Source organism: Miscanthus floridulus, chromosome 13 (assembly GCF_019320115.1).
Source record: "Miscanthus floridulus cultivar M001 chromosome 13, ASM1932011v1, whole genome shotgun sequence".
In the NCBI taxonomy this organism is placed as follows: Eukaryota; Viridiplantae; Streptophyta; class Magnoliopsida; order Poales; family Poaceae; genus Miscanthus; species Miscanthus floridulus.
The window spans coordinates 35,361,306-35,380,700 of NC_089592.1; positions in this window are offsets into that span (position 1 = coordinate 35,361,306).

Sequence of the window (19,395 nt, forward strand, 5' to 3'; positions counted from 1 at the left end):
ATATCCGAGACCGTGGCTATACGCATAGAATTTCCCCCACATGAACACCGTCGATGTATCACCTTGATGAACACTGCCACCGCAAACTAGGCCGACTAACACCAGTCCTGCCCACCAACCGGAGCGAAGATATATAGTTGCCACTATATAAGTTTGGATCATGTCGTTGAGGTAGCATAGAGTAACCTCAGCCCTCCTAACACTAATTGCACAAGGCCATAGACCGTGTGCCTACTATCTCCCACAGAGACTGATGGTCGCCTGCACTAGTTTGGGCAATGGGTCACACCCATGTAAGCATGTGGTGTGCATGAAATAACCCGTGATTTATGGCTACAACCTACTCAGTCCTTAATTTGGCTAGAGCGAGCACCTTCCACCAATCTGTGTGCCCTCAGAGCACTAGATTCACCCCACAGAGGTGATGTATCCATCCCCAACTCCTCATACTAATGTCCCTCGAGGACCATCATCCCTTCAGGGCCCGTTTTCCTGCCATAGGAACCACACTAGGTGCACTCTGTACACCCCCGCAATCCTCTCACTCTGGCCAGTATCTCCAAGAATTAGGTCAAGGGCAAGGAAGACCTCCAGAACTCCTCACATCACCACCACCCACTTAGGATTCACCGCTCTTGTCATGTATCAAACAACACCACATGGGGGTGCCTCATGGCAAAACCCCATCCACCATCCACATCATCCAAACATCCATCACACATCACATAACAAGGAATATATGTAATTATGATGGAGTAGAATGCAAGCAATCATACAGACATATATAAGTGCGAGCGTAGAGCTGGGTAATCAGGGTTAAGTGGTTTCAATCAAGACAAGCAAGGCTCAGGCAATAGCATGCATCACATATTCTAGCAAGGAATAAATGTAAAGCGCTAACAGATCTACTTTGTAATGCCTAATAGGATTCTCTAAGTAAAAGGTGTTGCCATGACACTTGCGATGTCGAGGTAGTAGTGGTACAAGTCTCTGTCAGTCGATGTAGTCAATCGGCGTAGACCTCCACCTCTAGGGTTAGCTCCACTCCATGGGTCCTCCTCTAGAGCTAACGCACGTCCAACCAATAATCCTATAAGCTACAGATTATCACAAAGAGCCAAAAGAACGAAGAAGAACCAAATTCACTCATACATGGCTGTGGACTTATGGCTTGACTTACTTTAGGGGTTCGATGGGAGGCTAGGGAACATGGTAGGTGCAAGGTGGCTTCGAGCCTAGGCTAGGTGTCATGGTGAGACTAGGTTCGACATGGGCACATGGTTGATGGGCCCCTTATGTTGGCATCGGGTTCTCGGTGGCTACAGGGGTTGGACTGTCGAAGTTATGTCAAGCTAGGGTTTGGGTAAAAGCAAGGCGGTTAAGTGGAGGTCTGTCTATGCCAAGGGCTAGGATTAGGTTAGTCCTCGCATTACCACACTCAAAAATCGAGGTGGTTGCTCGAGTTGTAGGTCAGGGCTCTACTCGGTCATGCTGTGGCTGAGTCATGGTGGTGCATGTGTAGGTTGGTAGGGCATCATGTGCCCGATTGCTAGGTCAGATAGGTTACTCGAGATCATAAGTGAGTACTCAGCTGCTGCACAGCAAGGGTATGGGCTTGGTTGATAGGTAGCTAAGGGGGTGCTAGGGTTAAGCACATGTGCTGGCAACTGTGCTTTGTAATGGCAAAGCCCTTTGGCTCATCTCCGACACACAGGGTTGTCAGGACATGTGGGATCAGTGTTGGCACAACAGTGCTACGGGTATGGAGGTTGTGTGTGCGCTGCGACGGTGCTAAGGTGCGCTAGAGGAATTTCATGAATAGGGCTAGGCCCTAGGGATGCGTCCGGGCAGGACAGGGTTCACGAGGCCAACTAAGGCTTGATCCGGCCATCTATAGCTAGAAGCATCCTACTATGGCTAGCTACCAGCAGGCTACCACCAGCTGTGGCTAGCCAAGGGGTGGCTGCAGCCAGCCAACAGCAGCTATGGCTGGCCATGGACTAGCTATAAGCGGCCAGAGGTGGCTGCATGATCCGGTGAGGCGGCTAGTGTGTGGTGGTGGTCGGCCATGGCATGAATCCGGTGAAGACAGGGCTCAAGGCATCGACTTTGGGATGCAGGAGATGGATCCGGTGGTGAAGACGTGGTCTTGGGTGCAACAGGAGTCACTCAGAGCTCCAGGCAGTGGCTAGGAGCCGTGAATGACAAGGTGGGAAAAAGGTGGGGCCTTTGGCTCATGTAAGGTCAGGGCGGTCTGTGTGCGTGCGCGCTCATGCCACGGCATCGTCCAAGGGCGTGGCATGGAGCGCACGCGTGCTGGTGGTCTCTCGCCGAGCGATACGAGGTTCAAACCATGGTGGACACTAGTGTGGTGGCTACGCTCGATTGTGCTCGCGTGCGTGTGATGCTCAAGTGCATGGTCATGACCATGAGCAGTCCACGACGGCAATGGTGTGCCGAGAGTCGTGCGGCAGCGTGCGAAGGCACGGCCGCGCATCACCGCATCTAGGTGTGCGTGTGCTGGCACCGTGGCGAGCGCTTGTGCTACGGGCTTGCAATGGGGCTGGCAATATACATGGCCAACCGGGCCGCACGACACGGCACAAGCACGGACACGATGCGACACGGCACTATGGGGGCACGACACTATGCGGCACGGCATCCTACCATGCCGTGCTGTCTCGGGCTACCGTGCCCAACTCTCGGCCCAGGCACGGCCCTATGTCTCCTCAGCCGTGCCGTGCCGTGCCGTGCCCAGGCACGGCACCCCACCATGGCCGTGCCGGCCCGTGCCTGCAAGGGAGGTGACGAGGAGCTCGCCGAGCCAAGCCATGTCGCTGCGCGTGACGAACACACCGTCGTTGAGCCACTCCTCGGCCCCACTGCGCCCTTGCATCGTCGCAGCGGTGCCTCGCACGAACGCCGTCGGGTCGCCACAGTTGTGCCTCACACGAACGCCGTCGCGCTGCCGCCGTCGTAGCCGCACCTCGAGGAGAAGACGAGTGGGGGAGGACTGGCGTGGGACTGCCGGCCGTGTACGGTTCCCCGAGCACGCGCCTCCGCCGCTGCTATCTCCAGGGCCCGAGCCGCCGCCGCCGCATTCTCTCGGGCACAGCCGTTCGCCCTCACTGGATATGCGCCGCTGCAGCTCAAGAGGAGAAGGTGAAGACTGGTAGATACAGGGGCCTGGGTAGATAGAGTGAGCAGAGGCAGATGTGGATGGGGCGGCGGGTGGGAAGTTGATGATGCTAGGGTTTCTAGCTACGTTTTATACTCGTGAGGGTGCAACGCTGCGACAAAGGCCATAGCAGCCCAAGGTCCAGGTTGGCGCCTCGGTTTAGATTGTGCATCTAGCCCATTCTCCTTTTTTTTGTTGAACGTCCGTGCGTGCTGCGCTCTATGACTTTTTTCTATTAGATTAGATGGATCTGGATTATCTCCTATTCTTTCTTACAAATATAAAAAAATCAAATAAATAGAAGTAATAAATATAGTATTACACGAGTCTTTGAAATTATGGTATTACATAATTTTGAAAGGCTTCTACGTGCGACGCGGAGAGGCATGAAAGGCTTCTACGGTTGGGACTCAGGAAGAGGAGACGGGAGGAGTACCGAGAGAAAGAAATGACGGATAGGAGTGAAAGAATGAGAGAGAATGGGGAGGGAGTTGCTTTTATAGCTAGATAAGTCAATCCAACGGACAATAATACTCCAAATCAATCCAAGGGTCGAGAATAATCGGGCCACCATCGTGCCGGCCCATTAACCGTGTCGTGCCCGTGCCGGCACTACAGGCCAAACCTTCGGCCCAGGCACGGCCCTAAATTGTGCCCGTGCCGGCACTGGCACTATGAACATCGTGTTGTGCCGTGCTAGTGTCGTGCTTTTTCGGGCCGGGCCCGTGCCGGCCCATCGTTCCTGGGCCATTTGGCCATCTATAGCTGGCAAGGGCCGCGAGGTCAGAAGGCGTGGGCGCCACACTGCCAGCCTTGCGGGGGAACGACGGCCATGGTTACGAGGCTAAGCAGGTTGGTTGCGGTGTTCAGGTCAGCTTCCGTGGCTCCGGCGTGGCGGGCAGCTCTGCAAAGCCACGGCCCATGCTGCGAGGAAGTCCGAGGAAGGCCGAGGCTTGCTTTGGGGCGGTGGTGGCCAGCAGCGATGTCCATTGCCCGGCTGTAGCCAGCAGTGGCCAGCTACATACGTGCTGCGGCCAGCTAGCAGGCGACCAAAGGTGGCAGCAACGTCCGACGGGGTGGCTGCACTAGCTCAGGTCGGCGAGGCAACGACATGACCTTGGCTTGCAGTGCTGGTGCAGGGGCTTGGAATGGCGTGAGTTCGGGCAGTGCAGGTCATGGCCGAGGGGAGGGCGTCGGCGTTCATCATCGCGCTCGTGCTTTTGGGCTTGGCGGAGACGAGGTCGCAGCCAGGCGGAGCGTGTCAGGGTAGCGGTAGGCCGAGACGTCGAGCAAGGCTCCGGGTCACGGGCGGGTGCAAGGCGATGCCCTGGCTATGAGGACGGCGAGGCAAGCACAGTGTGGCGGCACTGAGGCCGTGTGGCAGCCGTGGGTGGCTACCTGCGTGGGTGTGCTATGTACGTCCGACGGTGCAGAGACAACAACACGACAGCCGTCCAGCGGCAATCCGTGTACATGCCAAGGGAATGCATGGCCGTCGTCAGCTGGAGCCCTGGCGATGATGACGACAGATGGCCATGGCTTCTAGAAACCGGTGAGGTAAGGGCCATGGCGTGTAGGTTGAGAGCAGAACAACGCTCGTGCTTGTGCGTGGCGTGTCAGGGCGCCGCGGCTCATGTGTGTGCATACTTGCCTGTCTGAGCACCCATGAGCGCGTGGGCGCGGTCATGGGCGAACGGTGGCGACACATCTGCAGGTGTTCAGTGAAAGGCCCAAAAGGGCTTGACTTGTGCTCAAGTGAACCCGTGATCATGCGTGAGTGGGCACAAAACGCCAAGCGTTGCTCCAGGGCGGCACGGGGACAGTGCCGGCAGCGATGTCCGGGACTGTGAAATTTTTATATTTTGGTCTCTTCTGAAACTAATTTTTAAAAAAATACCTACGCCAAAACATTTTCTTAAAATAGACCATTTTTAGGCGTCTTATCACATGACGCCGAGATATGAGGTTCGGCGTCGTGTCACTCGACGCCGAGGTATTGCCACGTCACGGACGACCGGGGTCGTCGGCGACACGGTGGCGCGTGGGTCCGAGACGTCGGCGTCGTGGAATCCGACGCCAAGTGCCCAACCTCGGCGCGGCTGGACTGCACGCCGAGCTACTGGCTCCATCCGGAGCGCGGCCCAGGCGGCCCAACAAAGCACGGTGGCCCAGTAGCTCGGCGTGGGGTCACTTAACGCCGAGCCTCCAGACCTCGGCGCGGCCCGACTCAACGCCGAGGTCTGGACCCTTTAGGCCGCGCCGAGGCCCCCTTCTTCTTCATCCCTCCATTCTGAAACCGCCGGCCTCCTCTCTTTCTCTTCTCTCCCGCGCCGCCACCAAACCCTAGGCCCCAAAATCGACCCTAGGTGCCACGATCTCGGCTCCTGAAGCTTCCTCGAGGTAATGGTCCCTCCCCTCCTCCAATCTATCCGCGTAGATGTGCTTACATTGTCCCTAATCATGTGGAATCATGGTTGTATGGTGTTTTTGGTATATTTGTGTTTGCATTTGTGAAATGTATGGCTTAGGATGATTGAGTGCATTGTTGTTTAACTGTTTTATGTGCTGAACATGTTAGGTTAGTTGAGTTTCTAGTTATTTTAGTCATTAGGGTTCTTTGTTTATTGTAGGTGTCATTAGGGTTAGTTATTTGTTGGTCATTAGGGTTAGTATGTATTTTATTTATTTGTTGGTCATTACATTTCAATTTTTTATGACTAGAAATGATTATGTTGTTGGGGTTGAAAAAGATGAAATGATATATTTTAGTTTCTACTTATTGGATTGAAACTCGCATGATATATTCATATGTTACACTACTTGTGTGATGGCTGTAGATGGATAAATTAGTGAGGTTGCATCATGGAGGCCGTATTGTTAGGACAAGAGATGATAGTTTGGAATTTCTGGACATGTGTGAGGAGTTGTTGATTTTTTCTGAAACACCATCTTTGACCCAGTTAGTGAAGCGAGTGAAGGTTAAGTTAGGCTGGAATGAAGGAGACGTGCATGTTCAGTTTGAAGGTGTCATTGATGTTGGGTCGTCGAAGGGTCCTCGGATCAAACGTCTGCTCAAAATTACAAGCGAGTCTGAATGGAATGATTACAAGGCAGTTGTATTGGCCTCAGAAGTGCGATCTTTGGATTTAGTAGTAAGTAAGGAGTCTGGCTTAGGAAATAATAACTTCGAAGCATGGCCATCTTCCCCCGCTCACATAGGTTATGGTCCTTTACTTGAAGAAGAAATACTTGTCACACAACTAGGCTATAGTGGAGATGAGGAAGAGAATCTGGTTGCCGATGGTGAGGGCAATCATGATAGTGATGAAGAGGATGATGATTATGTAATTGTTGATGCAGAAGAAGGTTTGGACGACGCTAGCGGAGACTTTTCTATTGAGGATGAGCTTAGCGACGAAGATGATCTTAGTAGTGAAGAAGACTTTGGTGATGCTAGGGCTACGAACTGTTTTGACATGGAGATAGCTGGAGATGATGAGTCCTTTGTAGAGGAGATAGCCGAAGACTCTGATGACGATCGCCCTGTTGGTCGTCTAAATTTTTGGGAAATAGAGATATTGTCTAGGGTCTTGCCTTGGAGAGATCCACTAGTTGGTGATTTCGAGGACCTTAGCCATGGTCATAGGGCAGTAGCTGATGGTGGGCCAAGTGATACAACTGTGCTTGATGTTAGTGGTTGCCTCATCATACGGAAGGGCATATTGTTTGCTACCATGGATGAGTTGAAATCATGGTTGCAAGAGTACTTCATTGTACACAACCGACCTTTTAGGGTCATCAATTCATTCAAGGAGAAGAGGTACATTGTTGCTTGTGAAGAACAACAGTGTGGTTGGAGAGTATGTGCTAGGAAGATGAAGGCAGGCAAATGGAAGATTACCTCAGTGAAGTAACCACATGTTTGTGCCACTGCTGAGGCAGAAGAGAACCATCTGCAGCTCAATTCTAGGTTCATTGCAAGGCAATTATGCCCCGTGGTGAAGCATATGCTAACCATTACGGTGTCTGCGTTGGTTGAGATCATCTTCCAACGGTACAATTACTATGTCAAGTATGGGAAAGCATGGAGGGCAAAGCAGCATGCACTGGAAATAATATTTGGAAATTGGGAAGAAGCTTATGAGCGCCTCCCTGTAATGTTGAACGCAATGAGGGCTGTAAATCCTGGGATGCACTTTGAGTATTTACCTAAGGAGGGTGAAACAAGGAATGGTAGCTAGGTATTTGGAAGGGCGTTTTGGGCATTCGGGCAGAGCATCGAAGCATTCAAGCATTGCAGGCCCGTCGTCTCAATTGATGGGACCTTTCTTACAGGGAAATTTGAAGGCACAATGCTTATTTGTATTGGGACAGATGCAGAAGACCAGCTTGTGCCATTGGCCTTTGCGATTGTTCGGAAGGAGGACACGGATAGTTGGTGTTGGTTTCTCAGGCTAGTAAGACAAGTGGTAATTGGTCTGGGACGTGATGTTTGTGTGATATCCGATAGGCATGCTGGCATTCTGAATGTCGTAGAATAAGAGATTCCTGGTTACGGCCAAATACATCACCGGTGGTGCACCAGACACCTTGCTCAGAATCTTATAAGGCGTGATCACACAAAGGACAACTTTAAATTATTTGAGGAGGTTTGCAGGCAGCAAGAGGTTCAATTATTCAAAGACAAGTTAGATACCCTGAAGTTAGCCACAAATGTTGATGGCAGGCAATTCTTGAGCGAGTTGATGGCGTCGAAGGATAAGTGGTCACTTGCATATGACACCGGTGGTTGGAGATGGGGCTTCATGACTAGTAACATGGCAGAGATGTTCAACAGCCTTCTAAGAGGTTGTCGTGGTCTGCCTGTGACTGCTATTGCCTCATTCACCTTCTACAAGTTGAATTCTTGGTTCGTTTTGAGGAAGAAGCATGCGAGGTCTCTATGGACAGCAGGCAAAGCTTGGCCACTTTTAGCATCTCAGGAACTAGCTTTCTCAAAGAAAAAGTCTAAATGACAGAAGGGTTCATGTTTCGATCCGATCAATCATGGATATGAGATTCTAGAGGGTGGTGGAACTAACATTGGTGGTGAAGATCGGGGTGCTCGAAAACATAAAGTAGTGATCAATTAGAACAAGTGTATGTGTGGAAAACCGATCATATACCATAGGCCTTGCTCCCACATGATTATAGCCTGTCGCCTTAGACGTGTTGACGCTGAGGTCCCTCCCCGTATGGCCGCAGAGTTCTCTTTGAGGAACCTAATGAGCACCTGGAATCCTCAGTTCGAGCCATTTCTTGACGAGAGTCAATGGCCTACTTATGATGGCCCCAAGTATGTGGCTGATCTTGGTTTACTCTGGAAGAGTAGAGGACCTAGGCGGCGGAAGCGGTTCAGGATGGATATGGACCGAGCCACGAAAGGTAGATCAACCACGAGTAAGGTTGGGAGACATTTTGTAGAGGACACCCAAAAGAGCCGTTGCTCTGGTTGCCATAAGTCGGGCCACAATAAGAGAAAATGTCCTGAACTACTTAGACAACAGGTATCCACCAAGCTAGCTACTTGAATTGCTTTGTGTAATAGTACATTGGTTTACTTTTGTTTTTTTTTATTTTTATGTTACTTCGTACCACATACACATGCTTTAACTTATACTAATGCTTTGGCATTGCTTATGTTGCAGGATGGATCGGTTCTCCCTTCTTGATCCAAGGTTCGATGAGCACCATCGGGCTCGGAGGATCAAGAACGGAGAGGTATGTTCAACAATTCGTATGAAACAGTGCATTGTTCATCTTTTGCTCTATAGTCCATGCTCTTTATAAAGTGACATGAACTAATACTTTTTCATGCTTGTCTTTTTTTTGCAGGTTTTGAATGTGCTGAGGCCAATGACACATGAGGCCTCTACGACCATGGTTTACGACGAGAGGTACATGCCCCTCTTGAAGCTGGCAAACCTTGCTACCGTTGCTCGTGTTTGTCATCGAGGCACGCCACCTTTCAACCCAGTGGCGCTGACGGCGTTGATAGATCGGTGGCGTCCGGAGACACACAGCTTTCACCTACCATGCGGGGAGATGACGGTCACTCTCGAGGACGTTGCCATGATCCTTGGAGTCAAAATCTGAGGATTCCTAGTGACAGGAGACACGGAGTCTGAAGGATGGCAGCAGCGGGTTGAGCACTTCTTGGGATGGCCCCTAGCGGCAGTTGAGGCTGGCAAGAAATGGCGCAGCAGTGGGGTGTCCCTGAGGTGGCTTCGTCAGCAGTTTCGGGAGTGCCCATCCAACGTAGACGCTGAGACCGTGACATACTACTGTCGGGCCTACGTCCTGCACATGTTTGGTATGGTTCTCTTCCCTGACGGCACTGGAGACACGGCGTCCTGGATGTACATCCCGTGCCTTTTGAACTAGGAGGATGCCGGCAATAGGAGTTGGGGCTCGGCTATACTTGCCTTCCTGTACCGTTAGCTTTGCGTATGATCTAAGAGGTCTCTCATGGGTGAAGTCACTCTTCCTCTCCAAAGGAAATTCCTCTATTGGTTCTTCAAAAGAATCAGGACCCAGAGAACCCTCCCACACAATCGGAGGTCCCTTCCTCACCCCCTTTCCTCTCCCTCCACCAAAACCCTTCCCACTCGAGGAACCTCCGCTCGACATTTGCTAAAACTAAACCAGAAAACAAGTTGTGTGGATGTGGAGCAAAACATGGAGCACTATATATAGAGATGAAGGTAGGTTCACCATGAATGCTACTTGACAAAAAACTTGTGTGCGTACTCATTTATTGAATCTGCAAAGGCTAGATGCTTCATCTGAAAAGCCTACAACCATGACTGGTCATTTCATCTGAAAAGGCTACACCTGTGTTTTGTCACTTCATCTAAATGTAGTACATCACTCTGATATTAATTCATTGCGTATACAGATACAACAGTAAACGAATCTAGGCTTTTCAGTGAGTTTTCAAATAGACTTGTAGCCCTTTCAGTGACTGCAACAGTACTTGTAGCCCTTTCAGTGACTGCAACAACACAAGTAGTCTTTTCAGTGATACAAACAGTAGCACTACAGTCTTAGGATAGTTAACGAAGTACAGGTGTCGATGTTTCGGACTGGGGGGGTCCTTAACCAACAAGTGAATTTGTGCTGCGTGCCCCTAATCCCCAATGGTGATGCAAAGAGACACAAGGTTTATACTGGTTCAGGCAATCGACGCCCTACGTCCAGTCTGAGAGATCGATCTTGTATTCCTTGCACCAAAGTGCTCGTAGTAGGAGGTTACAAGCTAGGTGAGAGAGGGAGCTAGCCCTAGGTCTCGGCAGGGGTGGTGCGGGCTGCTTGAGGCGTTGTTCTCAAGCAGCGTAGAAGTGTGTGGTTCTATTGGTGAGTTCCTCTTTCTGCTCGTTGTTCTCCTCATACCTAGAAATGGCCTCGGCCCCTCCCTTTTATACTATAAGGGAGAACTAGGAACGTACATATGTTGCTACATAGCGTTCTATAAATGGGGATGGCGTGTCCGAGCCCTGCAGCCGGCCACTGTTGTGGTATGGTCGATGGAGTGGCCCCATCCTTGTCGTGCAGAAGTGACGCGCCGGTCATACTTGATCTTGTGCGTCGTGGGGCTCTAGTACAGCTTGAGGCAGGACATGGCGGGTGATGTGCCGGTCATCGTGCGATGACGTCGTAGGGAGCCGAGGCTCTGTAGATGCCAAGGCCGAGCCTTCGTGGGGGGTTCGGCGGACATGGATCCTCAGGCTACCGAGCCCCTGAAGCAAACTGCCGAGGCTTTGGAGGGAATTATTGGACCTGGGTACTGATTTCGAGGCCACAGTATCCCGGACGTGGCTCCCCACGCCGCGTTGTTCTCGGAGCAGGAGTTGGCAGCACAGTGAGGCATGGGTGTCAACCATGTGCATAGCGGTGGGCACAGTGGCGGGTAACCCCTGCCCAGTCCTACCTCCTGTCCCGTCGGCCATTCCGCTGTACTATGCCGAGCGTGCGGCCGATGTCAGTGGCAGCAGTTGGCTGAGTTAATGCGATGCGACGTTTTGTCAGAGGGACAGGTGAAGGAAGAGGCAGCGGAGTGTTGCCGAGCCCGCCTCGCATGAGGCGGAGGGTCGGCGATCCGGCCGAGGCCTGTGACGAGAGGGGGTCGGCCGAGGCCTTCGGTGGGGGATCGCCCGAGGCCAGCGGTGAGGGGGCCTCGAGCGATACGGAGAATTGGCCGAGGCCTTTGGTGAGAGGTCGCCTGAGGCCAACGATGAGGGGGCCTCGGGCGAGTCAGAGAGTCGGCCGAGGCCAGCGGTTGTTAGCTGGTTTCGATCTTTACGAAGTCTAAGCAGTCGTTTTTTGGTTCTTGCTTAGGGTACCCCTTCTCACGGTATCCGACAACAGGGCATAAGACCATCTGAAATAAAATCATAGTGCATTACAACATAATAAAAAAAGTCCAGGTAATAAGTTCATCTAAAATAAAAGCAGAGTGCACTACAACATAGTAAAAAAAGTCCAGGGCTACACGACATCGCTCGTGAATGAACCAAATACCTACTGAGTGCAACGAGACCACTTTCCCTTCCTCTCGGCATCGGGATTCTCCTCCATCGCTGCCTTCGCTCGGCGCACACGCTCAAGCTTCTTCTCCCTCTCCGCCCTGTACGCAGCAACACGTCTCCTTTCCTCCTCTTCCTTATGCTCCTTTTCTATAGCCTCTAGTCTGCGTCTCTGCTCAAACCTCTCCTTAACCTCCGCATCCCACTCCTTCAGGCCTTCTAGACGCTGCTTGTCCGACTCCTTGATCTCAGTGTCAATCCACTGCTCAAAGTCACATAGTGGTGGAACGGTCTGCAAGAAAAACAAATTGTTACAAAACAAATAAATAAGCAATACTTAATATCACAAGAAAATTAATTAACACAATAAAAATTCCTTACAAACGATGCACGGTGCTGTTGCTTTGTAGGTTCCCATGCATAATTAGGACACATCCAGTACCTCTGTCTATATGTTTCCTCATCTTCAGAGATGTCTATCTTGCAAGGATCACCACAAAAGCACATTGGTCGAGAAACACCTTCAGGGAGAGGCTTTAGGTCGTAGGGATTTGCCCTCTGGCGACCATAGCTACAATTGAAAGAATTTAGTCATATTAACGGAGAACCAAACCTAAACCTAGGGTTTTTTATTTGTTGCACAGATAATGAATAAACATTGGGATTACCTTGGAATACGAGCTTTACCACGCCTTGACATCCTAACATTACGTAGAAAAAAAATCAATTCAAAGTACCTTGCAACGAATGTAAAGGTACTAACACTAAATCACCATACCTCCCAAATAAGCTTTTCATTATAAACCCTAAACAACTTTGAATCCCAACAAACACAAAATTTAACTCAATGATTATAAACCATAACATATACAACAACAACAGCAACAACCATATATTTGGGTCATTCAATCATTTGAACCACCATACATTGCATGAATGACATGAACATGAACCAAACCTATAATGCCAAGTTCAAAAACAAATGAATCTAAATGGATGAATTGAAAGAGGGGAAAGAGGAGTACCTTGGCAAAACGCCTTGGTCATAAAAAATTGAAATGTAATGACCAACAAATAAATAAAATACATACTAACCCTAATGACCAACAAATAACTAACCCTAATGACACCTACAATAAACAAAGAACCCTAATGACCAAAATAACTAGAAACCAAACTAACCTAACATGTTCAGCACATAAAACAGTTAAACAACAATACACTCAATCATCCTAAGCCATACATTTTGCAAATGCAAACACAAATATACCAAAACACCATACAACCATGATTCCACATGATTAGGAACAATGTAAGCACATCTACACGGATAGATTGGAGGAGGGGAGGGACCATTACCTCGAGGAAGTTTCGGGAGACAAGATCCGGGCACCTAGAGTCGCATTTGGGGGTTAGAGTTTCGTGGGGGCCGTGGGGGATTTGGGAGCCGGCGGTCTTCAGAATTTGGGAGCCGTGGGGGAATGGAGGAGGGGAGGGAAGAAGAAGAAGGAGGCCTCGGCCTAAAGGGACCAGACCTCGGCGTTGAGTCGAGCCACGCCGAGGTCTGGAGGCTCGGCATTAAGCGACCCAACGCCGAGCTACTGGTCCACCGTGCTTTGTTGGGCCGCCTGGGCCGTGCTCCGGATGGGGCCAGTAGCTCAGTGCGCAATCCAGCCGCGCCGAGGTTGGGCACTTGGCGTCGGCTGACACGACGCCGACGTCTCGGACCCACGCGCCACCGTGTCGACGACGACCCCGGTGGTCCATGACGTGGCAATACCTCGGCGTCGAGTGACACGACGCCGAGCCTCATATCTCGGCGTCATGTGCTAAGACGTCTAAAAATGGTCTATTTTCAGAAAATGTTTTGGCGTAGGTATTTTTCTAAAAATTGTTTTCAAAAGAGACCAAAATACAAAAATTTCACGTCCGCCACTGGCAGGCAAAGGCAACGTACGCGTGGCTCGGTGACGGGTATGATGGCGCAGCTTCGGTGGCAAGGCTGCCGTGCGCGTGGCGTCCGCTGGGGCCAGGACTGTGCAGACCCTGGGCAGCGACTCCCATCGCGGTGAAGAAGGCAACTTGAGGTTGAGGTCGTCTGGCCGACCGACCGCTCTGGACGCAAGACCGGGGCTGTGACGTTCGCGGCTCCGTGGTGCAGCGCGGACGGGACGACACGGAGAGGATTGCAGGGGGGGCTGCTTTCGCTGCGCCGATCCGTGGCAAGCCCAGGGCTCCATGTCGGCGCCATGGCCACATCTTCGGCTTCTTGCACCCCCGTGGCGTCGACGGTGGTGGGGTAGCGAGGAGAAGGGTGTGGCAGAGAGGAGGAAGAAGGGGCTATGGTGGCGGCCGGGCAGAGGGAGATGGTGAGGGCTCGGGCTCGGCCAGGGCTTTTATAGCTATGGCGCTAGGGTTCTAGGTTGGTGCACTGGCGTCCGCTCCGTTGATGTGACGGCTGGCTTGACGTGGTGGTCATCCGGGGCCTAGAGCAGGTGGTGTGGCTCGGAAGCTTCGCGAAGCGAAGCGTCGGGGCTCCGTACGCGCGGTCAGAGCGCCACGCTTGCTAGCGCTTGAGGTGGTGCATGCTAACACGGGCGCGAGGGCATCCAAGGCAGGGTGGTTACTGGTTAGGCTTTGCTCGGACGCTGGCTGCTGCCGATGAAAAGCAACGGCGCGGGGATAGAAAAGGAAGACGACGACGCTGTTCTGATGGAGAAATTAAAGCAACGGGAAGGAGACGGGGCTGAGCGACGGAGGAAACGATGTCATTGGCTTGCTTTTCCCATAGCGGGCGACAAGCGGGTCCTGCAGACGGGGCCGTACAGTGGCATGCACGTGACGGAGAGGATCCAAAGAAGGACAGCGGCGTCCTCGTGCACGTGCTATGCGCGTGCGAGCATCACCGAACGGGAGCGGCGACGCTTCCTGCTCGTGCGGGTCACGTGAGAAGCAGGGGAAGTTGGGCTGCGCACTGCTGCTGGGTCGAAAGGAGCTCGGTTGGGCCAAGGAGGAGGTGGGGCGCCTGGGCCGAGAGGAGGGGAAAGGTGGCACTGGTGGGCTAGGCTTGTGCGGCCGTGCTGGGCTAGGAGAGAGGAAAAAGGGGCAGTTGGTGAAGGGGTTTAAGCCCAAGGGGGAGAGGGTTTTCCCATTTTGCTCTAGGGGTTTTTGATCCAAACTAAGAGCTAACCAAACCTATAATCAAACAATAAACTCCCAACAAGAACAAACTCAAGGCACTCAATTATGATACTAAATTATATACGATGCACAAGATTACCATGTCCTAGTCTTGAAGTTAGGCCAAGAAAGAGAGGAATTTGGCTGGGGTTCAACCTAGTGAGTACATGCAACACACATTCTAGGAAATTTTTTAAAAAGTTCGTATTTTTGGGTTGTACAAAAATATGGGTTGTTACAACTCTTATAATACAAGTGAAACAAAGGTTAATTGAACTTTAAAAATTAAAGCAACGGTCTTTGTTTTCAGGGAGCTCTTTGGAAAGATAAGCACCCTCTTTTTTTTAATATAAAATTCATGCTCCAGGGCTAGTGTATACTCTGCCAACCAGAAAATATCATGGAGTTCAATACAAGACCGGAGAAGCTAAAACATTTAGCCATCGGACCTCCAAGACTACATGGCTAAAACAAGTGGGTGACAAATGAAAGTTCTTGTACTAGAGTGCAACTCCTTGGGACCTAACAGCATGTTGGAGCCAAAAGTCGCCTGGTGGAGTTATCGCCTTTGCGGGAGGTGTTTCAAGTGGAGAAATGGGTCAATTTTGTGAAGTTGGGTTCTGTGTGGGCCATTTAATTGGTTTTTTAGGTTAGTGTGGTGTTTTCTGGAAAAAAATTTTACCATGTGCTTTTGTGGACTTTATTGGGATGGTGTTATGTACATGATTGTTGTAAATGGTTGGTCTTTGTTAATTCTAAGATCGGCCCTTTGCCCTAGAACTTTAAAAATTTAAAGCAACACAAACTCTATTAGAATTTATAAAGGTTCACACTAAGGAACAAATATCTTGTCTAGACAGGAACTATTTCACCCACTTGCTCCAATGCACATGACTGAAAAGATCACACTAAGGAGTTATTAGGACCATCGATTAACAAGGTTTGCACTAAGAGAGGGATACTTAAGTGCAAAAAGTAAACCTATCACTAAGCACACTTAACATTCAATTCTGGTTGTCACAATAAAATTCCACACACCAAGAAGCAAAGCAAAAGCTTAAGACATCAAAGTAACGCAAGAACGTAAAACAGACAAAAAGCAACCAGGTTTCCCTCGTGCTATCATGTTGATGCCCTAACATCCTAATCCACATTGGAGCTCCGAAGAGTCACAAAGACCCAATTTTCTTCACTTGAGTCACAAGTCTCAAGTCTCCACTAATGAATACCTATTATCCACTCTAGAATAGTGAGTTTCAAATTGAAAGCGCTAGTTTAGTTTTGATAATTGAGTGACAACTTGTGGACTAATGCTTTGAGTGATAAGCTAGGTTAGTCAACACCAATGGCGGAGCATGGCATCAAACAAAGGCTAGTTCAAGTAGCTTTTGACTTACCCTACCTATGCACTACTTGTTGTTGCAACACCTAGCAAGGGAGAAAGGTTGGAGCCTAGCTTCCACTACTAGCAATATCCACTTTTATGACGAAAATCTTAATGACGATTCCAAAACTTACGACGAATATTCCCGTTTCGTCATAGATCAGTTGTGACGATCCTCAAACCATCCCTTTCTATGATGAAATTAGATATAGTCATAAGAAACATCATAGAAGAGCACATGGTTTTGTCACAGATCACTCGCGTGACTCATCTATGAGCATCTTTTTTAATACTGTGACTAACAGGGCTTCATCATTGAACTAATTACACATCTGTGATGAACGATATTCAATCTGTAACGAACAGAGCTTCGTCATGGATCTCCACATGGTATGTTCTTTATCCGATGTGTACCCATGGGACCTGTAGTTACTCATATGTGACGCTTGCAATTCATCATAAAAGTCTGCTCGCTCCTTTCTCCATGCGACGTGTACCAGTGGAGCCCTTCTTCATCTGACCAGTGGGATTTGACGGCTTGCGTGTCACTTGTGCTTGTGGACCCTTCTCCATCCAACTTGTGGGAGCTGACGACTTGCGTGTCATGTGTACATGTTGAACCTTTCTCCATCTCCATCCGACCTATGGGACTTGACGGCTTGCGTGTCACTTGTGGACCTTTCTCCGTCCGACTTATGGGACCCGATGACTTATGTGTCACTAGTACTTGTGGGACCTTTCTCCATCTCCATCTAACCTATGGGACCTGACCTTTCTCCATCTCCATCTAACCTATGGGACCCAATAGCTTGCGTGTCACTTGTACCTTGTCTGCCATCGGGGTTTAATAAAATCTAATTAAAAAACCATAAGACCTGGAAGTCGAACCTAGGACCCAGAGCAAGGAATGGACCATCTTCACCATTGCGCTAGATGCCTGATTGTGTTGACATGTCTTTGGAGTCCTTATAGTAGTATATATTCTCTGTGTGGATGCCCTATAGGTTGACCTATATATTGGATATCCCCTACAAGTAGAAATAAATCTATGCCCGTTGGACTTACAACGGCGGCAGCGGAGGATCCCTAGTGTGCTGTAGTGGCTTAGGCATCCTTTTGGAGTCTAGGCGGTGTGGGGCTTCTTGGTGGAGCACCACGACATTGGCATCCGTGTCCGTTGTGTGCCGCGACAAAGGCGACAGATCCGGTTCGTGGGTCTCCTTTCTCGCCTTTTCCTGTTCGCTTCACTATTTTGGTCCTTGCTTGAATATGAGGTATACAAGAAAGATTGTAGCATTGAAGATCAGATTAGGCCAGTGATGATGAAAAGAACTAGGAGGTGGCACTAGTTGGTTTTCAGCCGATGTCTTGGTTTTCTACATATGTTCAGTGTTCTTACTGTAAATGCCTGTTAAAGTTGCACTTTGGTATGAGTTGTGGACTTCATAGATGGATCGTTGTTGGATTATTTTCCTCTTTAGTGATCTCATTACCGTGGAAGCTCTCATCCTACTACACACTGACTAAATGGAGGAGGCCCCCAATAAGAGGAACGCACTGGCCAGCCTCACGGAGGATGTCATTTTTGAGATCCTCCACCGCCTCCCCGCCCGCTCCTTATTCTGCTACAAATGTGTCTGTCGCTCCTGGAAATGCCTCATCTCGGACTCCAACAACCATAAGAATCTACCCTAGACTATGGTCAGCTTCTTCTATGACAGTGATAATAGCAATCAACACTTCACCAGCGTCCCTGGTGTACGCACCCTCCTTGGAATTCTTACCCTTCAACATTGATAATGTACTTGTCTCGGATTGCTGCAACAACCTCATCCTATGCTGGTGCCTTGGGGCTGATGGATCATACCGCTATATTATTTGCAATCCAATGACCCAGAAGTTTAATATACTGCCACCTAACACCCATGATGTTTGCCATTTTGTTGGTGAGGCTCGCTTGTGGTTCAATCCGACAGCCTTCTTGCACTTCCATGTGATTGAATATGTGGATGTCAACGCTGTGTGCGTAGGTGTGGAGATATACTCATATGAAACTATAGCATGGATCTATAAGGAATCTAAATGGGGTGAGCATACTGATGTGACATTTTTTAGATCACCAAATGTGTTTCTTAATGGTTGTCTGCACATTATGGGGCACTCTAGGGTTGCTGCTAACAAGAAAAGATAGGGGAGATCGGGTCACCCTGTCTGATTCCCAGTGTTGGAGTAAAAAGGTTCTAAGCAGTTATCATTAAGCTGAATCGAAAACATTACTAATGTAACTAACCTCATTACCATCTCAACCCAAAGCTGGTGAAAGCCCATACGAAGCTCTCAAGTACGGCCATTCGACCCGATCATAAGCTTTCCTCATATCCATCCTGAGGGCAATCCCTGGCACGCTTCTTCTTCATAAAGTGTAAACACTCATACGCCATGATTATGTTGTCCGCGATCAACCTGCTAGGTACAAAAGCCAATTGTTCTTCAAAGATTATCTCCGGCAACAACACCATCAGTCTGTTCGCAACCACCTTGGAAACAATTTAATATATCACATTACATAGACTAATCTTTCGGAATTGGCCCAAATATTCTGGGTTCTCAACCTTCGGGATCAACACTATAATTGTGTCGTCGATCACCTTTGGGTCATCATCCCCTCATAGGACACGTAGCACTGCTGAGGTCACATGAGGTACACACAAATCCCAATATTGCTGGGAAAAATGAGCCGGGAAACAATCTGGTCCTGGTGCCTTAGTAGGGAACATCTAGAAAAAAAACTTCCTTTACCTCCAGACCTGTAAATGGCATCAACAGCTTATTGTTCATCTCTGAGGTGACCTTCACTACAAATTTCATATTATGCACTCCTTCTGCGCGAAATAAATTGCCATAGAAATCCCTGGTCACTTCCCTCATCTCCTGCTCATTCACGGTAAAATTCCTGTCGGCTTTCTTTAGCTTAGAAATCTTGTTTCTCCTCTTTTTGCGGCTTGCACATAGATAAAAGAACCCGGTATTCCATTGCTCACATGACCAGCCCAGCCAATCCCGTAGTTAGCCCAGACCCGTCTTAGCAA